Source organism: Dipodomys merriami, unplaced genomic scaffold, assembly GCF_024711535.1.
Source record: "Dipodomys merriami isolate MVZ:Mamm:240054 unplaced genomic scaffold, mDipMer1.0.p SCAF_4, whole genome shotgun sequence".
Classification (NCBI taxonomy): Eukaryota; Metazoa; Chordata; class Mammalia; order Rodentia; family Heteromyidae; genus Dipodomys; species Dipodomys merriami.
Genome location: NW_027205603.1, coordinates 65573042 through 65599568, shown reverse-complemented (window position 1 = coordinate 65599568; position 26527 = coordinate 65573042). Strand labels below are relative to the sequence as shown.

The following is a 26527-nucleotide window of genomic DNA, read 5'->3' as shown; positions in this document are numbered from 1 at the left end:
CTCATGTCTATAATCTTAGTTACTCTGGAGGCTGAGATCTGAGGATCATGGTTCAAAGCCAGCTGGGGCAACAAAGGGCAGGAAAGTCTGTGAAACCCTTATCTCCAATAAACTACCAGAAAACCGGAAGTGGGGCTGTGGTTCAAGTAGTAGAGTGCTAGCCTTGAGCTGAAGAGCTCAGGGACAGTGCCTAGGCCCAGAGTTCAAGACCCACAACTGACAAAACAAAATAAAACAAACAAAAATGAAGCTAGGTGTCAGAAGCCACAAATGGGAACCCAATACTTGCTTTCCAATTTTATTTCTGCCTTGTCCATATCACCAGCCTCAAAGACTACCTCCTAAGTTGGTAAGGAATAAGAAGTCAGTCCCAGGGTCAATCTGTAGGGAAGCCCATTGATTTTGGTCAATCTAGCTAAATGCTTTGTCATTTTGTTCATCTTGTCTTTCAAAGAACTAGTGTTTGGATTGATTTTCTTTCTCTATCATTTTTTCTGGTTTCTATTTCATTAAAGTCTTCTCTATTAAAATTTCCTTCTTATTGGGAGGGAAAAACTGGTAGAAAGTGAAAGAAGGAGTGACACTCTTCAAAAAGAAATGTACTGGACTGGGAATGTGGCTCAGTGGTAGAGCACTTGCCTTGCATGCATTAAGCCCTGGGTTCGAGTCCTCAACACCACATAAGCAGAAAAAAAGCTGGAAGTGGTGCTGTGGCTCAAGTGGTATAGCGCTAGCCTTGAGCTGAAGAGTTCAGGGACAGTGCCCAGGCCCAGAGTTCAGGCCCCACAACCAAAAAAAAGAAAAACAAAAAAGAAATGTACTCATTACCTGACTTATGTAACCTTTACAATAACAATTTTTTTATTTCTTTCTTTTTTCCTTACTGTAGTTTTAGTCATTCTTCCAATGTATTAATGTGGAAGGTTAAGTTATTGATTTGAGATCTTCTTTCTTAATAAAGCATCTAGAGCTATAAATTTCTTTCAAAACACTATAGTAGCTGTGTCCCATACTTTGTCCTGTCTTCATTTTCATCAATCACATGGTGTTCTTTTTTCTGATTTCTCCTTTGACTCATTGGGTTTTTTAAAGGATGTTTGTTTAATTTTTCACATATTTATGATTTTCATAGTATATATATATGTATATTTCTAATTTTTCCTCTGACTTAATTTTATTCTGTGCCTTCAAATAACATACTTTTATTGTTGTTGTTGTTGTTATTATTATTATTATATTTAGTCATTTGTGAGGCCTGAACTCTGGGCCTGGCACTGTCCCTCAGCTCTTCAGCTCAAGGCTAGCACTCTACCACTTGAGCCACAGCACCACTTCCGGCTTTTTCTGTATATGTGGTGCTGAGGAATCGCACCCAGGGCCTCATGCATGCAAGGCAAGCACTCTACCACTGAGCCACCTTCCCAGCCCTATTATTTTTATTTTTTAAAATAAATTGAAGTTTTGTTTTGTAGCCTGGCTTATGGTTAATCATCAAGAATATTCCATGTGTATTTTAGAAGAATTTTGGAGGAGGGAGGGAGGAATTTTTCTATATTGCTTAAGCTGGCTTCAAACTTCCAAGCTTAAGTGATTTTCCTCCCTCAGCCTCCCAAGCAATCTGGCACTGTAGATATGTGTTACCTCAACTGCCTAAGAATGTGTTTTCTGTTATTAAGTAGCATGCTTTATAGATGTCCCTTGGGTCTAATTGGTTTGTAGTATTGTTCAGGTGTTCTGTTTCCTGGTTGATATTTAATTCACTATTAGAAATAATGTTGTGAGTCTGTAGTTGACTTTTGAAGTTAAGTATACAATATGAGAAGCACACAAATGTAATCAGCCTCTTTGTAAAACAGATTCATAATCACATGAGTATTCATTTTTTAAAAAGATGAACAAGTCCTGAAGTCATGAACTGTTGTTCCCAGGATTAATGAATGAATGACTACTCTGAGCATCTTCTTTTTTTCCCCTTGTTTTAATATCTCATTATATAACATGAAAAATTCTCTCTGTGCATTTAGTCTTGCACAGAGAGTACAGGATCAAGACAAACAGAGAATTCTAGTCTAATAGCAATCTATCTGAGCATCTTCTTTCCATCAGACAAAATCATCTCTCTTCTGGACCAGATACAGGATGTCAGGAATATATTAATGTACTGTCTGTGTCTGTGACACAGTGTAAGCAAGAGAGAGCAAGCACGTAGGGAGGTTGCAATGTTAAACCTCTGTTTATCCTGGAGCCATAGCCAGGTTTAATCATTCTTGGAATTTTCATACATGAGCAGGGTGTAGTTGTGTGCTCATTATTTACATAACATTTTCCCTCTCCCTTCTGGTGGTGGGGGTCCTCTGGAGTCACCACACACACACACACACACACACACACACACACACACACACACACACACACAACTTTGACATTGAAAGCATACTCTTTCTTCTCAGGATTGTATTGTGGACATGACTTGAGATGTCAGACTGGCCATTCAAATAGGGAAGGTGGACAGGGCCCCTGTTCTTTGTGTTTCCTGCCTTCCTCATTCTCAACCAGGCTGTTGACATAGTAGGCACTCAATCAACATTTATGGACTTGGACTGGTAATGAGGCTGAGCTAAGTTTGAACCTAGTTAATGAACTAGTGACTTCAGCAAGAGGTAGGCTGACAGACCTCTGTTTCCCAGGCATTTTTCTGGAGTCTCTCTCCAAGAACAATACATGAAGACCAGACAAGAAGGAATGAGCAGCAGCACAGGGGCAGAAACAATGGGATCTGACCGGGCTTTTGGCCTTCTCACTTCTCAGAGGAGTCAGGGGCTCTGTGTCCTTGGATGTTTGTTGTGATTGCTTGGCCTGAAGGTCTATGGGGTTTTACTTCTACTGGGGTTTCTCATTCCTTTGCTCAATTCCTTTTGTCCTTGATCCAACAACAAATATGTATAGAACACCTACGAAGTGCCAGGAACTATAGAGACCTGGGGCAGAAAGTGAGGATGGGAGTGTAGAAATGAAGCAGTTTCTAGACAGAGGGAGAGAATGGGAGGCAGACATTTACATGGAAGGTAACTACTGGGTGAGATTAGATTGCTAGCTCCTCCCACGGGGCCTATACAGACAACGCTTGTCTGAGGAACCTGGGAAACCGAGGCAAGGCCAAGGGAAAGCTGAGGGCTGAAGAGTTCTTGCATGGAGGGAGGCTTCATGGGGACTCACCTGAGCACAGAACACACTTGAGGAGCTGTTGGTCATAGATCACCTCTTTCCCACCCACTGGAGACATGAGGAATGAGGGCTGGTGATGACTGTATGTCCAAGTATTTTTGTTGAGTAAAGAGTACACAGAGGTGTTTGTGCCACAGGCTGTGTCTGTCGAGTACACGCCCAGTTTCTTGTGAGATGGGTTGCCTTGAAGATCTGTTGATCAACAACACATAAGTGGGGCTTTGAAGGAAGGAAGCTCAGTGGTCCTGTAGGACCAGGTCTCAGGTAGCCACAGGGAGACACACAGGGAGCACAGATTATCACTCAGCTCAGCTGAGCTCCAAACTTGGCAATCAGAGCCTACAGCTAAATCAGCTCCTGCAAATGTCGAAAAGAGTCTTGAAAACAAAACTACAACTAATCAAAGAAAACGGAAGCTAAGTACCCGTGGCTCACGCCTATAATGCGAGTTACCCAGGAGGCTGAGATCTGAGCATCACAGGTTGGAGCCAGCCCAGGAAGGAAATGCTGAGATTCTTATCTCCATTTAAACACTAAAAAGCCACACATGGAGTTGTGGCTCAAATGGTAGAGCACTAGCCTTGAGCAAAAAATGTTTAGGGACAGCACCCAGGCCCTGAGTGCAAGCTCCAGGAGTGGCATGCATGTACACGCGTGCGTGTGTGCACATGCATATGCACATACTCACACATACAACCCTGAATGAAACCCTGGTCATGAGCTCTCTTGGACATCAAGAACAGTCCTTTTGTTGTGGATAAAATCAGGTTACAGGGGCTGGGAATGTGGCTTAGTGGTAGAGTGCTTATGTAGCATGCATGAGGCTCTGGGTTCAATTCCTTGGTACCACATAAACAAAAATTAAATTGAAAGAAGTCAGGATACAGCATCTGTTTTTGGACGAGGGTACTCCAGTAGTTCCTTCACTTCTCCTCCTACTGGACCACAGAGGGGAAATCAGACCTAGATCTGGGTTAGCTGATCAAAACATAGAATGTGGATATAATTCCAATCCTAACATATCGGTAGAACTAACAGCACAGGTAAATTGATGCCTCATGTCAGGTGCCAGGAACTATGTTATACTTTTTTTTTTGGTTGATCGTGGGTCTTGAACTCTGGGCCTGGGCATTGTTCCTGAGCTCTTCAGCTCAAGGCTTTACCACTTAAGCCACAGTGCCACTTCCAGTTTTCTAATGGTTAATGGGAGATAAGAGTCTAACAGACGTTTCTGCCCAGGCTGGCTATGAACTGAGATCCTCAAATCTCAGCTTCCTGAGTAGCTAGGATTACAAGCGTGAGCCACCAGAGCCTGGCTTGTCTCATACTTTATATACATTATCTTACCTTGTTCTTTAATCCTATCAGAAATCTATCATCATCATTTTTATTGATGGGGAATCTACACCATTGAGGAAGTGAATGACATAATAAATAAATTATTTTCAAGATTTTTTTTTCGAGGCTGGGAATTGAACCTAAGATCTTGAACATACTAGGTGCTACCATGAGCTACACTATTTCTAAAGACTCCTTCTCCTTCGTCTTCTTTTCCTCCTCCTCTTTCTTCTCTTCTGGCCCTGAGAAAAGACATGTTCTTAACTATTGCCCAGTATTGCATTTCTAATGACTTTTACCAGAAGTGAAATTTAAGCAACAGAACATAAACACACTTTCCCTTCCTGTGAGTTGTGTTTTAATCTGAATTTTGTATGTTTTTGAAGCATTTCTTTTCCATGGGTTGGTTTTTAAAATTATTATTATTATTATTTTGTCAGCTGTGGGGCTTGAACTATGGGCCTGAGCACTGTCCCTGAGCTGTTTTTGCTTAAGGCTAGCGCTCTACTACTTGAGCCACAGCTCCATTTCTGGTTCTCTGGTGGTTCATTGGAGATAAGAATCTCACAGACTTTCCTACCTGGGCTTGGCTTTGAACTGTGATCCTCAAATCTCAGCCTCTTGAGTAGTTGAATTACAGGTGTGTGCCATCAGCACCTGGCTTCCATGTGTGATTTTAATTGTAAGCTACTACAAATGCTTGATGGAATTGAGCACATTACAGGGACATGCTAAAAACAGCAGCAGAACACACACAAGGATCATGGAAATCAATTTCCGCCTCTGTCTGGTTAAAACTGCAGTGGGGTGGGGGCTGGGGGACTTGTCTTTGTGACTGCCAGACAGAAGGTTGTTTGAACTTGGCTGGTTATGGGAGCCAGTAGAGTGAACTTGAAGAGAAAGATAAACATACAACAACTGTTCAAAGCTTCAGGTGTTATGATTGCTAATTGAGAAAGATTCTAAATGATACCCACCAGGGCATAGGAATTTTTTCTCCCAGGGATTAGTGGTTTAGGGTAATTCTGGGATTGTTTCTTCAGATACACCCACCCTGCCTCTCCCTGCAAAGAAAATTAAAGCCAGTAGTAGCTCCCAAGTCAGTTGGGAGTAGCTAAGTTTCAGAGGAACGTGGAGCAGAAAAAGCACCTTTGTCTGGAGCCTTTTCAGTAGCTTCTTCAAACTCTGTGCTGGGCCTTACTCCTGGAATCCTAGCTACTCAGGAGGCTGAGATCTGAGGATAGTGGTTCAAAGGTAATCCTGGGCAGGAAAATCCATGAGGCTCTTATCTCTAATTAACCACCAGAAAACTGGAAGTGGAGCTGCAGCTCAAAGTGCCTTGATCAAAAGAGCCCATGATCAGCACCCAGGCCCTGAATTCAAGCCCCATGGCCTATAAAAAAACATCCCCCCCAAAAAAAGTCCATACTCAGCCATACATACTTTTAGACACAACATAACACACACACACACACACACACACACACACACACACACATTTGTGCTTAGACATGCCTATGTGTAAAAATATATACCAGTTTACAAACACTTCTACAATTAGACACACACACATACACACTATCTCCCTCACACACTCAGATATGCCTGCTCTCCCTTCTCCTCCTTCTCCCCTCCCCCTCCCCCATTCTGTCTCTGTCTCTGTCTGTCTGTCTGTCTCTCTGTCTGTCTGTCTGTCTGTCTGTCTGTCTGTCTGTCTGTCTGTCTGTCTCTCTCTCTCTCTCTCTCTCTCACACACACACACACACACACACACACACACACACACACACACACACAGAGTTAGAGAGTTCTGGCAGAATTGCTTCAGCGGTACTGGCCTCCCCAAGTCTCTTAATGGGCCTGGTCATGGTCAGAGTTTTTTTCAGACCAGAACCATTTTGGCGGCCACACAATCTTCTCTCCCTTACAGTTTGGTCACCCTGTCCCTAACTTCAAATGTGTGTCACAGACTGCTGCAAACAGGTGTGGCTTTACTGAGTGAGTAACTCCAAGTCCCTGAGCTCACCCTTCTCGGGCACACCTGCTACTCTGGTCTCTGGTAGGTTTCTTAATGTTCCCCAACCAGCTTGGTGTGGTGTTCAGGGGCTTTGAAAAGTTAAGGTGTGGCCGAGTTCTAATGCTGAGACCTTAGGTGAGTGGTGCAAACTTCTCTAAGTCTCAGTTTCCTCAGCTGTAAATCAGAGTTAATACATTACGGAGTTGGGGAGGGATCAAGTCTCAGGTTGAGATGCAGGCAATTATTGGGGACTCTTGTGGCTGATTATAAAATGCCTCTCCTCATACTGGCTAAGGTGCCTGCTAAATGAGTCAGCCCTGTGTCAATATTGCTCAAAGAAAAAAAAAGTTTTGTTTTTTTAATGGCATGAATCTACTACACAGATTAACATCAAGATATACTCTTCTTAATCAATGAATGAACAAGGAGAAGACTCCAAAAAGAATCTCTGCAAAGCTTTGCTTTTATATGTAAGAGGTTCAACATTGCCTGTGACCCAGGCAGCTTCCTCTGTGTTCATTGGTTTTTCTTAATGGTTCTAGGGATCAAGTCCAGGCCCTGGCCCATGCTAGGCAAGCCTTCTATCACTAAGCTACTTCCCAGCCCTATGAGTGATTTTGAAGACTTGGATAAATTTCCTCCTCTCCCTCATATCTACTCTTTTTTTCTTGCAAGTATTTAATGGTGCTGATTAAGTACCAATTTATTTATTTGTTTCTCTGTGCTTAGGATTAACTCCATGTTCACTCAGATGCTAAGTTCTACCACCTAGCTACATACCTAACTTGTGTGTCTGTGTGTGCGTGCACATGCGTGCATGTACTGGAATTGGGGCAGGAACTCAGAGCCTCTTGCTCTCACTTGGCTTCTTTGCTTAAGGTTGACACTCTATCACTTGAGCTACACCTCCACTCCCAGCTTTTTGCTAGCTAATTGGAGGTAACAGTCTTTTAGATTTTCTGCCCTGGCAGGCTTTGAACAGAGATCTTCAGGTCTCACCCTCCTGAGTAGCTAGCATTATAGTTATGAGTCTCTAGCACTGAGCTTTAAACACCTAATCTTAACTACTAATTTGGATGAGGAAAAAAAAAAAAAAAGTACCATAGTGTCTTAGTTCCCCAAGAGGGACTTGCAGATGCTCAAGATACAATGTTATTCCCATAATTTTGCCAAATATGATCCCATTTAACGTGCTTCCAATGGGAAAAGTGATACTTGGGGGCAGGCAATGTAGCTCAGTGGTAGAGTGCTTGCTTAGCGTGTGTGAGGCCCTGGGTTCATTTTCTTGGTACCACATAAACAAAAAATAAATAAAAGGAAAAAAACATTAAATTCAGTTTTTAAAAAAAATACCAAGAATGATAATTGAGCAAAAACTATGTCCTAGGCACTACTGGCATCTCACAGGCATCCTCTCACTGATCACAATACTGAGGCATTGTTATTGTTGTTTCTATCTATTCTGTTGCTCTCTCACACTGGATGGCAGGCTCTAGGAAGGTATGGACCTAATCCATGCTGTTGAATAGCTTGTCTCTAGCATCATGTTTGACATATAGCATTTGCATGAAGGAATGAGCTCAGTTGCATGAAGGAATGAGCTCCAATCTTTCCAGCAAAGTAACAAGCCAGCCCTGATTACCTCCCTTTCACAGATGAGGAAAGGATGCTTGAAAAAATTGTAATGGCTTTCCAAGGAGATGCTGCAATTTGGTGCTGAGAACTAAATCCCAGTCTGTTGATTCCAAACATGTTTGTTCTCTCATCTCTGAAAGTGACTAAGCTGCAGCTGGTTGTCTTGTTTTGGTGGTGTCAATCCTAAAGTTCACTGGCTTGACAGTCTTCTGAGTCTAGCTAGCCCTCATCCTCCCTAGAGATTGTTTACTTTGTCCTATCTCTGAGTATATACATTTGAGCTCTCCACTACTCTACCATGTAACTCCTTAGAATAACAACAGTGTTTGTTTTACTCATGAGTCTCTGCAGTCCATGGAATGAAGGAAGAAGACAAGAGCTAGTTTGTCTTTGCCTGGCTCTGTGTCTGCTGGGATGGTGTAGTGAATGGAACTGGATGTCAACACATCTAACAGCTCACTCACTTTGTATTTGCCTTGCTTAGTCTATTCCTCCCTGGTTGCTCTGAGAAGACCCATCCCTATCAACCCCCATCTAGTCTTCCAGGTGCTTCTTAGTTCTGCTCTGCTCCTCTGCCCCAGGGCCCCCAGCCCGGAAGAAGCTCAGGATAAATATCACAAAGGGCTGTATCATGTAATTAACAGTCACTCTGGACTAGCCTGGCCAACAATAACCACCTAGTCTCTGAATCTCAGGGACACTCCCAAGTTCTCATCCCATTAGATATCCCATCTGTATTTGCTGGTGTTGGCTGCTCACACTGGAAACCACCTTGGTCCCCACCCCTCCCCTGTTGCCTTTGTAGACTCCATCCTTTTCCCAAATGATGGCATTCCATACTTCTTTCTTCATCCAGTGTTGATCATCTCTCTAGGACACTCCCATGGCTTTGAAATCCTCTTCATCCAGAGAATCTCCGTGTTAGCAGCATCTCATGATTAGGACATAACCCTGCTTACTGATTTCTTAGGTCAAGGGATGGGGCAGCATTCGGACAATCCAGAGGCAAGTTGTTTGCAATTCTCAGTCATAGGAAGAAATATAATTTAACCGTAGGTAAATGGCTCCTAATACTACACTCTGCCAAACCCCACCCCTGGATCGCCAGCTCCCAACTGTATAGAACTGACTTCATGTTTCTTTGGCCTGTGGTGGTCACAGAGACATTCTCCCCAAATACACCTTCAGGGAAGGACTTTTGTGTGTGTGGGAGAGGGGGAGGTTCCCAGATGAAAACGTCTTCATGCAGCCTTCAGCTGTGATCCCCTTCTAGACTGACCTTCTCTGTGACCTTCTTGTCCAAGGTCACATTCATGTCACTTTGCACAGATGGCCACATGCCATCACTGGATATAAAGGCTCAGCTAGCATGTCACAATGTAGGGAAACTTTAACACTCCATCCTATCTGGAGAGTTCCCTGAGGACAGGGGGAACTGATATGTCACAAACCACCCCAACATGTAATTGCCTAAAATAACATTTCTTCCACTCATGAGTCTGCAGTCTGGACAGGGTTTACAGTGAGGGAAAAGACAGATAGTTTCTGCTCTGTGCTACTGGATATCTGCTGGGTGGCTTGAAGTGGTCACTGATCAACTCCAGAGGACTTGCATTTGCATGACTTATGTTATGAACATGTCCTCCAGAACTGTGCAGTGCCCAACCCAAACACACAGCAGCCCAGCAAACAGGCTGGGTGTAGAAGTAAGTGAATGAAATGAATTTTGCTGCCTTTGGTAGTACTCTCTGTTAATAATGAAATTCATGTTTGTGCAAAGGAAAACACTCTGATTTCATCAGTCACTTTCAAAATGCAACATTTGCAACTAGACATCCAAAAGCTTAAAGCAATGGTGCTGAATTCTAGTTGCTCAGTGAAATCACCTGGTGGAAGTGGGGGTGGGGTGTGTGTGCTGTGAATAAATACCACTGCCTAAGTGTAGACTACTGAAGCAGATTTGCTGGGGTGGGACCAGGAATGGTATTTTACAATATCTTCCCAGATGTCCATAATATGCAGCCAAACTGGAGAAGCTCTGGCCTAATGAGCAACCAAGTGCATCCAAAGAGCCTCCGACACCCACCTGCACTTGGTCTCATGGCGAGACACCTGCTTTAGAAGCCACAGGCTATGTACTCAGGCATTCCTAGGTTTCTTCTGGTTTGAGAACCCTGATGCAGAGAAATGGGTCAGTTACTTTCATCAGATACATAGTACAGGCTTCACTGGGCCACGCCAAAGCTCCCTTCTAGTTTTCTTTCCCTCCCTCCCTCCCGCCCGCCCTCCCTCTCTTCCTCCCTCCCTTCCTTCCTTCCTTCCTTCCTTCCTTCCTTCCTTCCTTCCTTCCTTCCTTCCTTCCTTCCTTCCTTCCTTCCTTCCTTCCTGTCTTTCTTTATGTTTTTCCTTCTTTTGTCAGTTGTGGAACTTGACTAAAGGTCTGGGCACTGTCCCTGAGCTCTTTTTGCTCAGGGCTAGCATTACACCACTTATAGCCACTGCTCCACTTTCAGTTTTCCAGTGATTAATTGGAGATAAGAGTCTCACTTTACTGCCTGGGCTGGCTTTGAACTGCAATCCTCAGATCTCAGCCTCCTGAGTAGGTAGGATTACAGGTTGGAGCCACCAGTGCCTGGCCTTCCCTTCTAGTTTTAGATGTTTATTCTATTTTCCCCCATTCTTCCTCCATAGGCACCCACCCATTAAAGTGTATTTGGTAAAAATACAGTATACACAGTATTTACATGCTTTGGGTTTTATTGTTCTTATTGTTAGGTTGATTTGTTTGTTCATTTTGTTTACAACGTTGGGGATAGAACTCAGGACCTCACACATGCTCAATTCTGTCACTCAGTGGTACGGGGAGAGACACCCCAGCCCTATATGCATTGCTATAAAACCATATTTTACTGCTTTTCATACCTGTATTTTTACTTGATTAAATGTACTGGGTTCAAGACTCAACTTGACTATCAGATATCCACTCTGTCACTTTGGCTGCCATACATGCAGCCTGTCACTCCTCGTGGTTGCTGAGTGCTGCCATTTGCTTCCACTTCATTTTCCCATCCAGACATCATATCCATCAACATTCGCCCACATGGCCTTTAGGATCCCAACACTTCAGCCATGCAATTAGCTTCCTTCCTTCCTCCCTTCATCTCTATCTTTCTTTTGGTCATTCTGTGATTTAAACTCAGGGCCTTGCTTTTGCAAGATAGATGCTCTACCACAACAGAGCCATGCCCCCAGCAGGCCCTCTTTTCTTATGCCTGCCCTGTCCCCTCAACACCTTGCAGATTGTGTGAACATTTACCTGCAATAAATACCATTTTCTGGTCTATGAAATACATATTTTATTTATTTATTTTTGTGTTGGTCCTGGGCTTGAACTCAGGACTTTGCACTCTTCCTTAGCTTTTTCACTTAAGGCTGAGGCTCTACCATTTCAGCATTTGTTTCCTGGTTAACTGGAGATAAGAGTCTCATAGACCTTCCTGTATAGGCTGACTTTTAACCTTGATCTTCAGATCTCGGCCTTCTCAGGATTATAGGCATGAGCCACTGACACCCAGCAAGATATGAATTTTAGGTCATATTATTTTTGTAGTTTTGCATAATGAATGTTTTTACACAAATATATGAAAAAATCCATGTACCTTACATAATGTATTGATTTTAATAATAGAGCCAAACAACATGTATTGCTTTAGGTAAGAAAATTATAATTATTAGTATTAAGAAAATAATCCAACAATTCCTAATGCTGTAAACAAGGGCTGAGAATTTTGGCATCTCTGTTTAATTTAATCTGTATAACTTTGAACATTGGATTTGGGGCTTGAACTCTGGGCCTGGATGCTGTCCCTTGGCTCTTCAGCTCCAGACTAGTGCTCTACCATTTGAGCCACTGTGCCACTTCTGGCTTTTTTTGTTTATATGGCAAGGCCTCATACATGTAAGGCAAGCACTCTACCACTGAGCCACCTTCCCAGCCCGAACACTAGATTTTTTAATAAGATATTTTCCAGCAGGGACCACTGGACAATCTCAAGTGTAATTTTAGGGAAATCTAGCCATTACTAGGTTTATTCTAAAATGCTGTTAGGTATTCTAAAATATTTCTGACACCAGTGAATCTTTGCAGGACTTCTTACAGGCTAAATAGGTTTAAAAAAAATCTGGTTTAAAATTCAGGTAGTATGAATGGAACCTAACTTCTACTGACAAACATGGGCAGGATCAGACATTTCAATTCATGAAAGAATGAAATTTTGCCAAAACTGTTCATTGCAGTCAGCCTTCTAAGCTACATGGAATGCTGAGAAAACTTCAGCAGTTAATTGGCAAACATGTGTGGTTGCAATTCATTGACAATCCTTTGCACAGTAGCTATGTTTTATGATACCCTGACATTCTGTTTTAGTTGATATTTTAGCACAGAGATTTAGGTTAATGCTGAGACTTGTGATTGTTTATCCATTTGACCAGAAATCTCTACAGCTACTACTCACTGACTCTGGCTAGCAAAATGTGACTATTGAAAGTCACTTGCTAGTTCTGTCCCTTAGGGTAAAAGCGCCTAAGTTCCCCCCTCTAGGCTCTAAAAACATAGGGATGTTTTTAGGGTCTGCCTTTTGTTGACTGGTATAACCATTCAATTATACACCCTATAAGACCATTTTCCCCTCCAACACAGTCAGCTCTGGAGATGCTGAGAAGATATCATTGGGAAGCTTCACTTGGGTCTTCTGGTCTGAACTGGGACATTTCAACTCCAAGTAATCTCTTTAGATGCACTTACATTGTGGATCCTTTTCTGCTTAGTCCCATAGCACATGATCTCTGACTCCTGAGGCCTCAGGCATGGAAGTCACCTGCTGTTCTTCCCTTGTCCATTGCTTTGGACTGTGTGTACTTTTAGTGTGCATTTGTTTTGTCCACCCAACTAGATTACAATCGGAGGGAAGTGACTGTATCGTCTATTTCCTTTGTGTCTCAGCAAGCCCTTGACAAGTTTAAGGGCAGCCAGAATAGACAGGCAGAAGGTTCCTTTTTGTACTAACTTGCAAAGTGCCATTGAAATTTTGCTAGACTCGTATTTTCTTAATGTATTCTGTTGTAGACATTAATGAATTGTAAACCATATAGCTTTCTGGGGCTTGAACTCAGGGCCTAGGCACTGTCCTTGAACTTTCTTTTTGTTGTTGTTGTGGTTGTTGACTGAGAGGCTTGAGCTGAATGCCTGGGCGCTGTCCCTGAGCCTCTTTGTGCTCAAAGCTAGCGCTCTACCACTTGAGTCACAGTGCCACTTCTGGTTTTTGAGTGGTTATTTGGAGATAAGAGTCTCCAGCTGGCCTTTGAACCATGGTCCTCAGATCTCAGTCTCCTGAGTAGCTAGAATTACAGGCGTGAGTCACTGGTGCTTGGCTGGTTCCTAGAGCTTTTATGCTCAAAGCTAGCTCCCTACCACTTGAGCCACAGCATCTCTTCCAGACTTTTGGTGGTTAATTGGAGAGGAGAGAGTCTCACAAACTTTTCTCCATGGGCTGGCTTTGAACTGCAGTTCTCAGATCTCAGCCTCCTGAGTGGCTAAGGATTACAGGCGAGAGCCACTGGTACTTGGCTTCCATTCTCTCTTGTTAAAGGAAATTGAACTAGTGTTTTTTTTTTTCCAGCCCAATTTAAACAGCTTTCTTCTATGGTATACTTTTGTTGTTGTTGTTCCAAAACTTCTTCCAGCGTTGGTGTTGATTTGCTCTGGACACAGATTATTCATCAATCCTATTACTTTTTCCATGGATAAACTTCCTGTTGAAGTAATTGAGAAACACAAACTATGTATTTATGTATGTGCACGTACCTGTACATGGGAATATGTGCTTGTGTGGTAGCTTTACAAAATCACTTTTTTATTCTGCTTGTTGGTATTTTCCTATTAGTTTAGTCTTTCTCCACGATATCCGAAATCCCTGAGAAGGTAGATTGTCAGCATTCTCATGTTCTCTTACACAGGGCCAATGTTCTCATACCATTGAAGGTTATTATCATAGATAGTTATGAGACATTATTACCTTCTACAGGTGGGAAGTTGGAAGCATTTCAGTTGTTTCACTCAGTCACTAATTAATTCATGTAGTTTTCTAACATTTAAGTTTAGAGAGATTACATCCATGAACAGAAGCAATGCTCACTTCCCTCTCCCTCCTCCAGACCCCACTGAATGGTTACTGTAGGTCACCAGTGTTTTCCCTTTGTGAATGTTTACCCTTTGGATGTAATTGTTGTTTAGCTGACCCAGTGGTTGTTACTAATGGCCCTGGGGATATTGCTTCTTGGTTTCTAAATGCAAGGAATCCTTCTAGACATCATCACTGCTTTCCCCTTCTACTGTCAAGGTCAGGTGTTATTTCACTTTACTATTTTACCTTGCTTTGTCTCAGAAATGACATAAAATGACTTCTTTAAGAAAAATGTTCCTGCTGTTCATCAGTGGCTCACACCTGTAATCCTGGCTACTCAGGAGGCTGAGGTCTGAGGATCATGGGTTGAAGCTAGCTGGGGCAGGCAAGTCTGTGAGACTCTTAACTTCAATTAACCACCAAAATTCTAGAAGTAGAGCTGTGGCTCAAGTGCTAGAGCAACAGCCTTGAGCAAAAATGTTTAGGGACAGCACCTAGGCCCTGAGTTCTAGCTCTAAAACTGGTATACACAAGAAAGAAAGAAAGAAAGAAAGAAAGAAAGAAAGAAAGAAAGAAAGAAAGAAAGAAAGAAAGAAAGAAAGAAAGAAAGAAAGAAAGAAAGAAAGAAAGAGAAAGAAAGAAAGAAAGAAAGAAAGAAAGAAAGAAAGAAAGAAAGAAAGAAAGAAAGAAAGAAAGAAAGAAAGAAAAGAAAGAAAGAAAGAAAGGAAGGAAGGAAGGAAGGAAGGAAGGAAGAGAGAAAGAAAGAAAGGGGAAGAAAAAGAAAGAAAGAAAGAAAGAAAGAAGAAAGAAAGAGAAAGAGAGAGAAAAGGAGGGAAGGAAAGGAAAGAAAAGAAAGAAGAAAAGAAAAAAAGGAAGCAGTTCCCTCATTACATCCTTTGTATAATAACTGGCTAGTTTTGCTAAATCCTACCAACTCCTCTCCCTCTCTCTGGCAGTACTGGAGTTTGGACTCAGGATCTTGTACTTGCTAGGCAGCTACTCTACCCCAGAAGGGAGGTTTCTGAACTTCTTCTCAGGGCTTGAATACTATCTTGTCATCCTCAGAGCTTGCAGCCAACCAGGGCTGTGGGCAGAAAAGATAGGTCAATGAGCAGCGAGAAAAACAATAAGCATGACCCCCTATGGCTGGGGTCTTGATCTTGAGCATTTGTTTATGCCTATTTCTCACCAAAGCCTTTGGCTAAATGATTTTGGTGTTCATGCTCTTTCAGGCCAGAAGGGCTGAGTATTGCGTGTCTTCAAGTCCTTCTCAGCTCTACTTGGACCTTTAATCCTGCAGACCCCACAGCAGTAGCTGAGGAAGACCCTGGGAAGTATTTGGTTTGTACTTTTCCCCATGTCCTAGGTGAAACACATCAAATTCACACTCTCTGCTATGTCACTTCTATTCTCCAAGAACAACTGAGATCACTTGACAGCTCGGAGCTGCTGGCAACCCAGCTTATTTTGTGGTCTAATTTATTTAACTGCTAATTTGAATAACTTCTGGATCATATATATATAGTTCTAGGAGAGTTCTGTTTCTTTGGCAGCAAGTTTAGTCTTTGTCTTCTGAGCCCAGGAGGTCTGCGGGTCCCTGGGAAGGTAAATTTTTAGCGTTCTCCTATTCTCTTACACAAAACCAGGACTTGTCTCTTTGGATGGTAATATAAGAATTAAGTGATATAAGTCATTTTGTATCTATAACTCTTAGAATGTAATAAGCCCTAGGTATTTTCAGCAAGTAAATCATCATAATGTTACTGCTGGGAATGGTGGCACATGTCTATAATCCCAGCTATTCAGGAGGCAGAGACTTTTTGAGGTAAACTAGGCAAGGTTAATGATATCCTTTCTCAGAAAGAAAATAAATAGAAGGATAAATAAATATAGGGATTGGGAGTGTGGTTCAAGTAGTAGAATGTTCCACTAGAGCACAATGATGTGATTGATAATGTTGTGTCTGGAGTTTCTCATGTGCTTTGATTATTTGCAGCAGCTATAATTGTTGATTGGCATGAGGAAATTATTTATTAATTTGTGCCCTGTGATATGCTAGCAGATGGCAGTTGTTTACTTGTATAAAGACGAGGTAGGGGCTGGGAAGGTGGCTCAGTGGTAGAGCGCTTGCCTTGCATGCCTGAGGCCCTGGGTTCGATTCCTCAGCACCACATAAGCAAAAAGAAAAAAGCCAGAAGTGGCGCTGTGACTCAAGAGGTAGAGCGCTAGCCTTGAGCTGAAGAGCTGAGGGACAGCGCCCAGGCCCAGAGTTCAGGCCCCACGACCGGACCCAAAAAAAAAAAAAAGACGAGGTAGAAGCATTCTATTTTGGCAGGTATATTCAAAATAGATCAACTTAGCTAAAAGCTGTTGCTTTATAAAATAAAGTAAGTGAAGTTTAGGCACAGCTGTATCTGTGATTCTATACAAACCTAGAGTAACCCAGAGCCAGTCACTTCTTACGATTCTCTCATAAAACTAGTGTTAGACTCTAGCAAGAGTATGCTCTAAAAGCAAAAAGAGTTATCTGTATCCAAACTCTTTTTTTTTTTTTTTTTGGTGCTGGTTCTGAGATTTGAACTCAGGGCCTAGGCACTATTTCTTGAGCTGCAGCTCCACTACTGGCTTTTGGTGGTTAATTAAAGATAAGATTCTCACAGACTTTCTTGCCCAGGCTGGCTTTGAACCATGACCCTCAGATCTCAGTCTCCTGAGTAGTTAGGATTACAGGCGTGAGCCTCTGGTGCCCAGCCCACTCTTTGTAATATCATTAGAAACATTTTTTTTTTTTCAATCTGGCAAGTTGCGCATTCATAGACAGCATCTGGTAGAAGCTGAGAGGCCTGGATTAAAACATAAGCTTTTGCCCCTGTTCTAGCTGGATGATCTTGCAAGAATTATTTTGCCTCTCTAACTTCAGTTTCAAGTGGGAAGGGTCATACTTGTATTCTAGGTAGTTATTTAGATTAAGAAAGAATACAAACTCTATTTAACATATGTTGAATGGTTATAGTGGGTCAAGATTGCACTGGACCTAGCCTGCTATGGTGACCAGGACAGTTACCAGTCTGGCCACACACTGCTTAAAGTCTTGGAGGACGCCACAGGCCTTCTCTAGAGTATAGGCATCCATATAAGAGGGTGGCATCTAAGCAGATATCTGAAGGATAAGCAGGCTTGGGGAGGGAGCAGAGGCGATGGTGTGATCTGAGGCAGAGAGGGTTAGAGATTAGGAGTGAGACTTGGGAGGTAAAAATGAGACCATTAAAGACCACAGCATCTATTACATTCATTCAAAAGCAAAGCCTCAGTGGTCTAAGTGGACCTGAAACAATGAGGGTGAATGTGAGGTGTTCATGGAGTTGGGAGGAACTTGGTCACCCAATGAGACTTGAGGTACAGCAGGTTCGAGTGTTTTCAACAGATTTTCTGTGGCGTACATTTGTGCAGGACCTTGATGGATCTTCTTCCTTCTCAAAGCCTGGATTAAATGTGCAGCAAATCTCATTTGACCTGATTGTTCTGTCCATCCCTAAAGGCCCGGTAAAATAGTTTTGGGTAACCACGGCCCATTCCTGTTCTAGAAGGGCCACCACACTGAAAAGACCTGTCAACACTTGTGGATTGTGAAGCTGATTACTCGGTTGTGGATTCTCTTCATCTTGAGATTTTTTTCTTCCTTCCCTGAAAGCCTTCTTTGTGATCAGCTTAGTGGCCTGGAGGCCCTTCCCTTGCCATGGCCACCATAAGAAAGACCAAAACTGTAATCCCCAAATACCCTCTTCTGCAAAGAACCTTATCTAATCATGCCTCATATGCTAAAATCTTTAAAAATCTCGGAGTCCAGGCAAACGAATGACAAGCAGGAGCCGTCAAGAGCATGAGGACTCCAGGGCAGGCATTCTACAACTTGGGGTGTAGAAGGGACACAGAATGTTTTGGTATATAAAGAAATCACAGCCTTTCTTCCCAATGGGAGAACAAATAGAAGTTTGGAGTTATTGTTGGAGTTCCTGTTTGTCAAGCAGATCATTCTGAAACTGGACCACAAGGACCACTTTTTTTTTTTTTGTCAATTGTGGAGCTTGAACTCAGGGCTTGGGCACTGTCCCTGAACACTTTCACTCAAGGCTAGTGCTCTACCATGAGCCACTGTGCCACTTCCAGTTTTTTAGTGGTTAATTGTAGAGTCTCATGGAGGGTTGGGAAGGTGGCTCAGTGGTAGAGTGCTTGTTTTGCAGGATTCCTCCGCATCACATAAGCAGGAAAAGCCAGAAGTGGCACCGTGGCTTAAGTGGTAGAGCGATAGCCTTGAGCTGAATAGCTGAGGAACAGCGCCCAGGCCCAGAGTTCAGGCCCCAAAACATGACGGACAAAAAAAAAAAAAGAGTCTCATGGGCTTTCCTTGCCCAGGCTGGCTTTGAACCCAAATCCACAGATCTCAGCCTCCTGAGTAACTAAGAAGTGAGCCACTGGCACCAGGTGAGGACCGCTTTTTAAATAAGTTTTATATCCACAACAACAGCAAAAGCAGGCGTTTGCTTACTAAATACTCATCACGTGCAAGGCCCTAATCAAAGCAAATACTCATCACGTGCAAGGCCCTAGTCAAAGCAGAGAAGGTTCATTTATTCTTCACAATGATGCTACATTGGGAAGATAGGACCCTGTTTCACTTTGAGGATAAGAAAATTTAGGCTCAGAAAATGCACAAAACTTAAACACTCCTTCCCAGTAAGTACATATGTGGCAGACTAAATCCAGGGAAAGATTTAAAATTGAGCCATTTGGGGCTGGATCAAAGTGAAAGACTTTGACAAGGAAGCACTTAACAGCTAACCAATTTACTCTTTGTGGAAAGTTTGGTTGCGTGGTAATCTGAAAATAATGCAAATTAGGTTTGTTCTGTAAATGCTATTTAGAATTTATTGTGAAGCCACCACATTGTAGTGTCTGCATCTGGGCAATCTTCTCAAGGACTGCTCATTTTTTGTCCTGCCTCTAAAGGCCCCTTAGTACTCACAGTCCCTCTGGAGATCCTGATGCCCACAGCAGAGCAGCCCCCATGAATTAGCAGCACCTGAAGGCTGACTTCAATACTCCTTGAAGTAAGCATGTGGGCGAAGGATGATGCTAGGCAAGCCAGCAGATTGCTGGACACCCTCAGCCCAAAGCCCCGAGGAAGTTTCTCTTCTAGGAGCCTGTCCAGCCGGTTTAGCTCTGGCAAACAAGTCTGAGCTGGATGAACTGAGCAGGAGAGCAGGAAGTGCCAGTTCCTGCTCTGCACGATGTGACCCTGGGCTCTTGAAAGAATAACCTGTCCAGCCCAAGAGGGGAAAAGATTGCAGCAAACTGGCTTGACAGCTTCGTATTGTCTCCAAAACCCGCCTGAGAGGTTCCAGTTCTGAAACTAGGATTTTGAAATTCTATTATTGGAACAACTTTGGAAGCATTTTCCCATGTTGCTGGAGTGACCATGACTTTGCTGGCCTACAATTTACCCCCAAATCCTGTGGTGCCCTAAATGAGGAAGCTGATTCACTGGGGAACATCAGTAGCTCATAAGCCTGCTATGGGCCCCAGTTTCTGTCTATATAGACAGAAGGGTTTGTCAGGATGCTTGGGTGGTAGTTTTGATGCTAGATTTGTTATGGGCAAAATAAAAATGGCACACAGTGCTATCAAAACAGACAGAAATAAAAAGCTGGGTGCTAATGGCTCACGCCTATAATCCTAGCTGCTCAGGAGGCTGAGAGCTGAGGGTCACAGGTGAAAATCATCCTTGGCAGGAAAGTCTATGAGACTCTTATCACCAATTAACCACCAGGAAATCAGAAGTGGAGCTGTGGCTCAAAGTGTTACAGCGTTAGCCTTGAGCAAAACAGCTCAGGGACAGTGCCCAGACCCCAAGCTCAAGCCTTATGACCAAAACACAAACAAATAAAACAAAACGAAACCAACCAACCAACAAAAAAACCAATCATTGCTTCTTCTAACTTAAAAATAATTCAATAGAATACAGAAGGGAAGGTATAGTCAGATGTCCTTAAGAAGGGACAGACAGACCAGCTGCCCAGGGCTTCCACACTTGAGGGAAGTCCTCAGATGTGGTCATTTGCTTAATCAACACAAGCCAAGGTTCCCCAGCCAGCAGTACCTACGCCTCTCCTCACCCCATCCCATGTGGCAATGACAATGGGGCATTGCATTCTTTTGACAAGATGTCCCTGCTTTGGGTGTCCTCCATGAGACAAAAGAACACAGACCTGGAGCTGGGAGGAGTCCGCTCTTCATTTTACTAGACAGGGAAGCCCAGGCCTAGACAGTTCCCACAATCTGCCTTCCATACATATAAGAAGTTTCAGGCCCAGGTGTGGGCCACAGTCTTGGCTGCCCGCCCAGTGCAGGAAGGAGAGGAAGATTTTCACCTGTGAGTCACCAGTTTCTACCCACTGGAGAGAATTCATTCTCCATTTGGTCAGGACAGATAGTCTGCCACTGCCATGAAGAATATTTAGGGTTTGCAGATTTTCATCTCAAAAGTCTTTGCTACCCCAATTGTGCTTTCCAAGTCATCTTGAATCACCCTGGGCTGAGTCAAGCAATCCCACACCCAGCAGCTTCACATCCATGGGGAGGAAGAACAGAGAACCAGTTAAAAGTCATCCTTCAGATTTACATCAACCTGGTCAAAAGAATCAAGGGGCCTTGGAAACTATGGAAAGGTCAAAGGTTTGCAGGTTTAGGGTTTCGTGGGAACATGCACATGTTTGGACCAGACCCAAGTGCCTGGTTGACCTGTTTGACAGGTAACAATTAGAGAGTAAGAGAGTGCCAGGCTGGAATGTGGCTGCAGAGGCCGGCTGCGGGGATCTGGTTTACCTGCTCAGCAGGTGGGGCCGGCTGCTTGGACAGGCATGTGCACGCACAGCATTCCAAAGAATCGGTTTTCTTTTAAAGACCAGCAATGGCTTCAGGGCACAAAAGGGTTGGGTTGAGCCCTGGCTAGGAGCCGTTAGCTATTTGCAAGGTAAAGAAGCAAAATAAATAGTTCCCTTAAGACAACTCAAGGAAGAAACTGCCGAGGCAGTTAGAGCTTCTTCTATTAATGCCTAAAATGAATGTGTACTTTTTGTCTCAAGACTTGAGAAACCCCAGACTGGCAAAAATGCCAAAGATAATAGAATTTAAAAGTCATCCCCTTTCTCCCTTTAATTTTTTTAAAAATAATTTATTTCATCTTATTTCCATTTTTGTTTATATTTTATGATTTATTATTATTTTTGTTAGTCATGGGGCTTGAACTCAGGGCCTAGGAGTTGCCTTGGGGCTTTCTCAGCTCTAGGCTAGAGCTCTACCACTTTGAGCCACAGCACCACTTCTGGTTTTCTGGTGGCTAACTGGAGATAGTCTCATGGACTTTTCTGCCCAGCTGGCTTGGAACTGCCTCCTGAGGCCTCTCAGCCTCCTGAGTAGCTCAGATTATAGGTGTGAGCCACCACGCTGGGCTCCTTTCCCATTTTGAAATAGGTAATAACATCCAGAGCATAAGACAGGCTTTGAAGAATGGTGTCTAGCCTGATATGGTCTAAAAATGTTGATTATTTTTCTCAGTGTGGATGAAGAAGATGATCCAAGAGGCAAAATCCTGGGAGTTTTCTTCTCAATAAGTTGTAGATGGTGAGTACATTTTGAACATTGAAAATACTGTTTGGGAGCTGTGGTATAGATCAGTGGTAGAACTTTTACCTAGTATGCATAAAGACCAGGGTTTAATTGTCAACACTACACACACACACGCGCGCACACACACACACACACACACAAACACACACAGAGTCTTGGTAAAACATAGTTAAAAGTAATTGTACCTATGCACTATTTCTGTTTTTGTTTTTGATGTTCAGAATAATCAGAGATTAGAATAATATCATACATATGCCTAGGGTATCATATTTACCATATTGGCTCTAAATGGTATAATATATACCTGTATCCTATATACTATATTCTATAGCATTCTATATGGTATATATATCATACAGAATGTACAGCCCTGTACACATAACATGACTTCCTATTGAATTTGATGGGAGTTTTGTAGGTATTAGTTCAACTCTGAACCAAATTCATGGTTGACAGGAGGACAAAAACCTTGAAAACTGTCTTGCAATAGGAAATGTAGTTCAAACAAATCCAAAATGCTTTGAAATTTTCCAAGTAATTGATATAGGTATTTAATTATTATTATTATTATTTTTACCAAATTAGTTCTCTAAAGAGTAAGTTCCCTTCTTCTTTTCACCATAGAGATTAAGTCTATCATGTGAGCGGTAGGCACTGACTTAGTAGCACCTAGCTCTGCAGTCCTGAGTTCCACTTCTGGGCTGCACATCTCCCTGTGGCAGTGAGGGGGACAGGTAAGATAAGACAGCTGGTTGCTAACGGCCTTGCCTGCGTGCAGTTAATTACAGCAGAGCAAAGGCTCTTCTTCGACTGGCAGACAACAACCTAACAAAATCTTAACTGTCTCCTTGTTGATGTGTCTGCTAATAGTAAAGCAGATGCTGATAGGGCAACTTAAATATCTATTCGTGCAATCCAAGATGAATTTTTACTGATCACTCACCGGAATCCATCAAAAGTCAGTAGTAATAATAATAAAGTAATAGTCAGAACAGTAACAACAGCATGACTGAGCCCCCCACACACTTCTTGTTCTATGTTATGTGTCTATATTTCTCCCCCCCTCCCTTTTTTTTTTGGCAGTTCTGAAGTTTGAACTAAGGCCTCAAGCTTGCGAGGCTGGTGCTATACCACTTGAGCCACATCTCCCACCCTGCTCTTTTGCTAGTTATTTGGAGATTGAGTCTAGCAAACTTTTTAGCTTCAGCTGGCTTCAAACCATGATCCTCACTCAGCTCTCAGCCTCCTGGGTAATAACAGGGCTGCAGGTGTGAGCTGCTGGCAGTCTTCAGCTTGTCTGTCTATATTTGCTCATTTATTCTCCCTCACATACTCAGGCAGGAATCCCCATTTTACAGACAAGGACACTGAGGCACAGAACTGAGGCTCCAGAACTTTCAAAATCCATCCCTCTACCATACCTCAGCCACACTAAAACACTGTCAGAAGCAGAGTGTTCTGGCCAGGTGCTGGTGGCTCATCCTGTAATCCTAGCTACTCAGGAGGCTGAGATCTGAGGATCGTGGTTCAAAGCCAGCCGGACAGGAAAGTCTGTGAGACTCGTGAGACTCTTATCTCCAATAAACCACTAGAAAAAAAATGGAAGTGGCACTTGGCTCAAGTGGTAGAGCACTCGCCTTGAGCTGAAGAGCACAGGGACAAAGCCCAGGCCCAGAGTTCAAGCCCCACGACCAACAAAAAATTAAAAAAAAAAAAAAAGAAGCAGAGTGTTCTGATTTCAATGGTCATTTCTTAAGGTTTGGATTCCCTGTACCCTTGCCTGCCTTGTAGTTTTGTTTTGATTTGATTTTGGTCTAATTAGTGGGTAAAGCAGGAAATTCAAGTTTAGAAATCCTGGGAGCAGAACTTTACCAGGGGTATGAACATTCAATCTGATGACAAAGTATCTTATCACTAACAAATATTTGCACATCGGTTCTCACCCCTTGGTAATTGGAACTTGACTTTCATGGATTCTGACATCATGATTGCTCCCTGGGAATCCTGGGGGGGAAGGAGGGAACAGTAACAACAACAGCCACACAGAGCAATATCAGCATGCAGCTTGCTCCCCTGAAGGGAGGCAGCCTACCACCTCTTCCTGCCGCTGCTGCCCATACATTTCCCCACAAACTCCTGCTTTTATTGCCATCAAATGCTATTTTTTTTCTACTAGTGTCTGCAAATATGAAACTTTCTGCTCTCTGGCCAATCCATCCCTTTTATGCATGTGAAGGGACTCAAAAAGGACAAACGTGACCCCTTTAGGACTGGGCCACAGAAAAGATGAATGACTACTTACTTGGAGTTCAGTAAAGAAAAACAAAGTTACAAAACTGGTAACAGCACTACAGGCATTGAAGGTCTGCTCTTGGTCTAAGAACTGTGCTGAACACTCTGCCTGGTATTGTCCTATTTAGTGACTACAGTGACTGTAAAGATACATTATGATGATAAGCAACAGGTGAGGAAACAGAAGCCATTGCTTACCTGAGGTCACTCAGATTGCAAATAGGAATGCTAAGCTGCAGAATGAGACCCAGTCAGATCACCATAGACACTGCCACTTGCATAGGAAAGGATGTAGAAACCACAGACACTCCTTCAAGTTGTTCTAGATAATGGGGTTTCATCAGTAGGATACATATATATGGGACCCTAAAAAACTGAGACAGACACCTTCAAGAAGGGCAAGAAGCCGAGTGCCTGTGGTTCATGCCTGTAATCCTAGCTACTCAGGAGACAAACATGATGATCACAGTTCGAAGGCAGCCATGGCAGGAAAATCCGTGACTTTTATCTCCAATTAACAACCAAAGCCAGAAGTAGAGCTGTGGCTCAAGTGGTAGGATACTAGTCTTGAACAAAAACACTTAGGGACAGCACCCTGACTCTGACTTCAAGCCCCAGGACTGGCACAAAAAAAGAGAATCTCTGAAAGTTGTAGCCCTACCTCAAATTTCTTAGGAAGTGGTTGTTCTTGAAGAGGATCCCATAAGTATACATGAAAATTTCCCTTCTGGGGCTGGGAAGGTGGCTCAGTGGTAGAGTGCTTGCCTTGCATGAATGAGGCCCTGGGTTCGATTCCTCAGCACCACATAAGCAGAAAAAGCTGGAAGTGGTGCTGTGGCTCAAGTGGTGGAGCACTAGCCTTGAGCTGAAGAGCTGAGGGACAGTGCCCAGGCCCAGAGTTCAGGCACCATGACTGGCAAAAAAAAGAAAAGAAAAAAAGAAAATTTCCCTTCTAAGATGGACACAGAATATCCACTTCAAGTGACTTTGTCTTCAAATAGATTGCATTGAATCCTTCCTTTCTCCCTTCCTCCCTTCCTTCTTTCCTTCCTTCCCTCACTCCCATCTTCCCTTTCCCTCTTCTCTCTCTCTCTCTCTGTGTTTCTGTGTCTCTCTGTGTCTGTCTGTCTGTCTCTGTCTCTAGATACTAAGTTTGAACTCAAAGCCTTCATTTGTGTTTCACCACTTAACCCATGCCCTTAGCTTTTATGGTTTTTTGCTTTGTTTTGTTTTTGTTTTTGTGTTTATTTGTTTGTTTGTTTGTTTTGTTCATCATGGGGCTTGAACTCTGGGCCTGGGCGCTGTCCCTCAGCTCTTCAGCTCAAAGTGAGCCACAACGCTACTTTTGGTTTTCTGGTGGTTAATTGGAGGTAAGAGTCTCATGGACTTTCCTGCCTAATCTGGCTTTGAACTGCAATCCTCAGATCTCAGTCTCCTGAGTAGCTAGGATTACAGGTGTGAGCCACCAATGCAGGGCTACTTTATTTTTTAGGTTGAGTTTCATGCTTTTGCCCAAACTGGCCTCTAACCATGATCTTTATATTTCTACCTCTTCTGTAGCTGGTATAACGGATTTGAGCCATAACACCTGGGGCATAGGAATGAAGAGATGATGGTAAGAAATGAAGAGAATTATAAGCAGGAGCTTAGTAGAACCACAGCTAAGAGAGAAGCAGGGAGGGAGAGAAGGAGAGAGGGAGGGAGGGAGAGAGCCCTGCAGCTCCAAAGTAGGGCAGCCAGCCAGGACCAGAAACTGAGCAAGATCTCCTACTTGCATGTGGGAGCCAGAATCTGTCTCTCATATGAAACTTGAGAAAGAGTATGATGAGTCAGGGTACAATGGGATCGCTGGGCTAGGTGATCACTGGAGTCCAGAGATGAGGATGGATGCTAGTTTGCAATGTTATCACTTATAAATTCATAGCTACTAAAGTCTTGTGGCTTCTGACCAAAAGAGCTTCAAGAGGTAAGAAGAAAGATACATTGCCAAGATCAGGAAGAAGTCTTGAACCACCACATTTAATGCAAGGAAGCATGAAACATTTTTGAAGGGTCCTTGGACATAATGCTCCCTGGGAAGTTTTGAAAGTCCTCCCAGGAATGGTACGTAATTCGTGCAGTTTTGCTAACCACTTACATAGCTGTGAAATCG

General features: G+C 43.0%; 1 long non-coding RNA gene across 2 annotated transcripts in view; it reads left to right on the top strand.

Annotated features, from left to right (window-relative positions):
* LOC138805908 (uncharacterized) overlaps positions 1-26039 on the top strand; it is a 53754-nt gene extending 27715 nt beyond the window's left edge. For both annotated transcript variants that reach the window (XR_011365670.1, XR_011365671.1), the window contains exons 2-3: positions 22012-22077; positions 25936-26039. This is a non-coding gene — a long non-coding RNA (uncharacterized lncRNA). The remainder of the gene's footprint in view (positions 1-22011; positions 22078-25935) is intronic.
* The last annotated feature ends 488 nt before the right edge of the window (positions 26040-26527 follow it).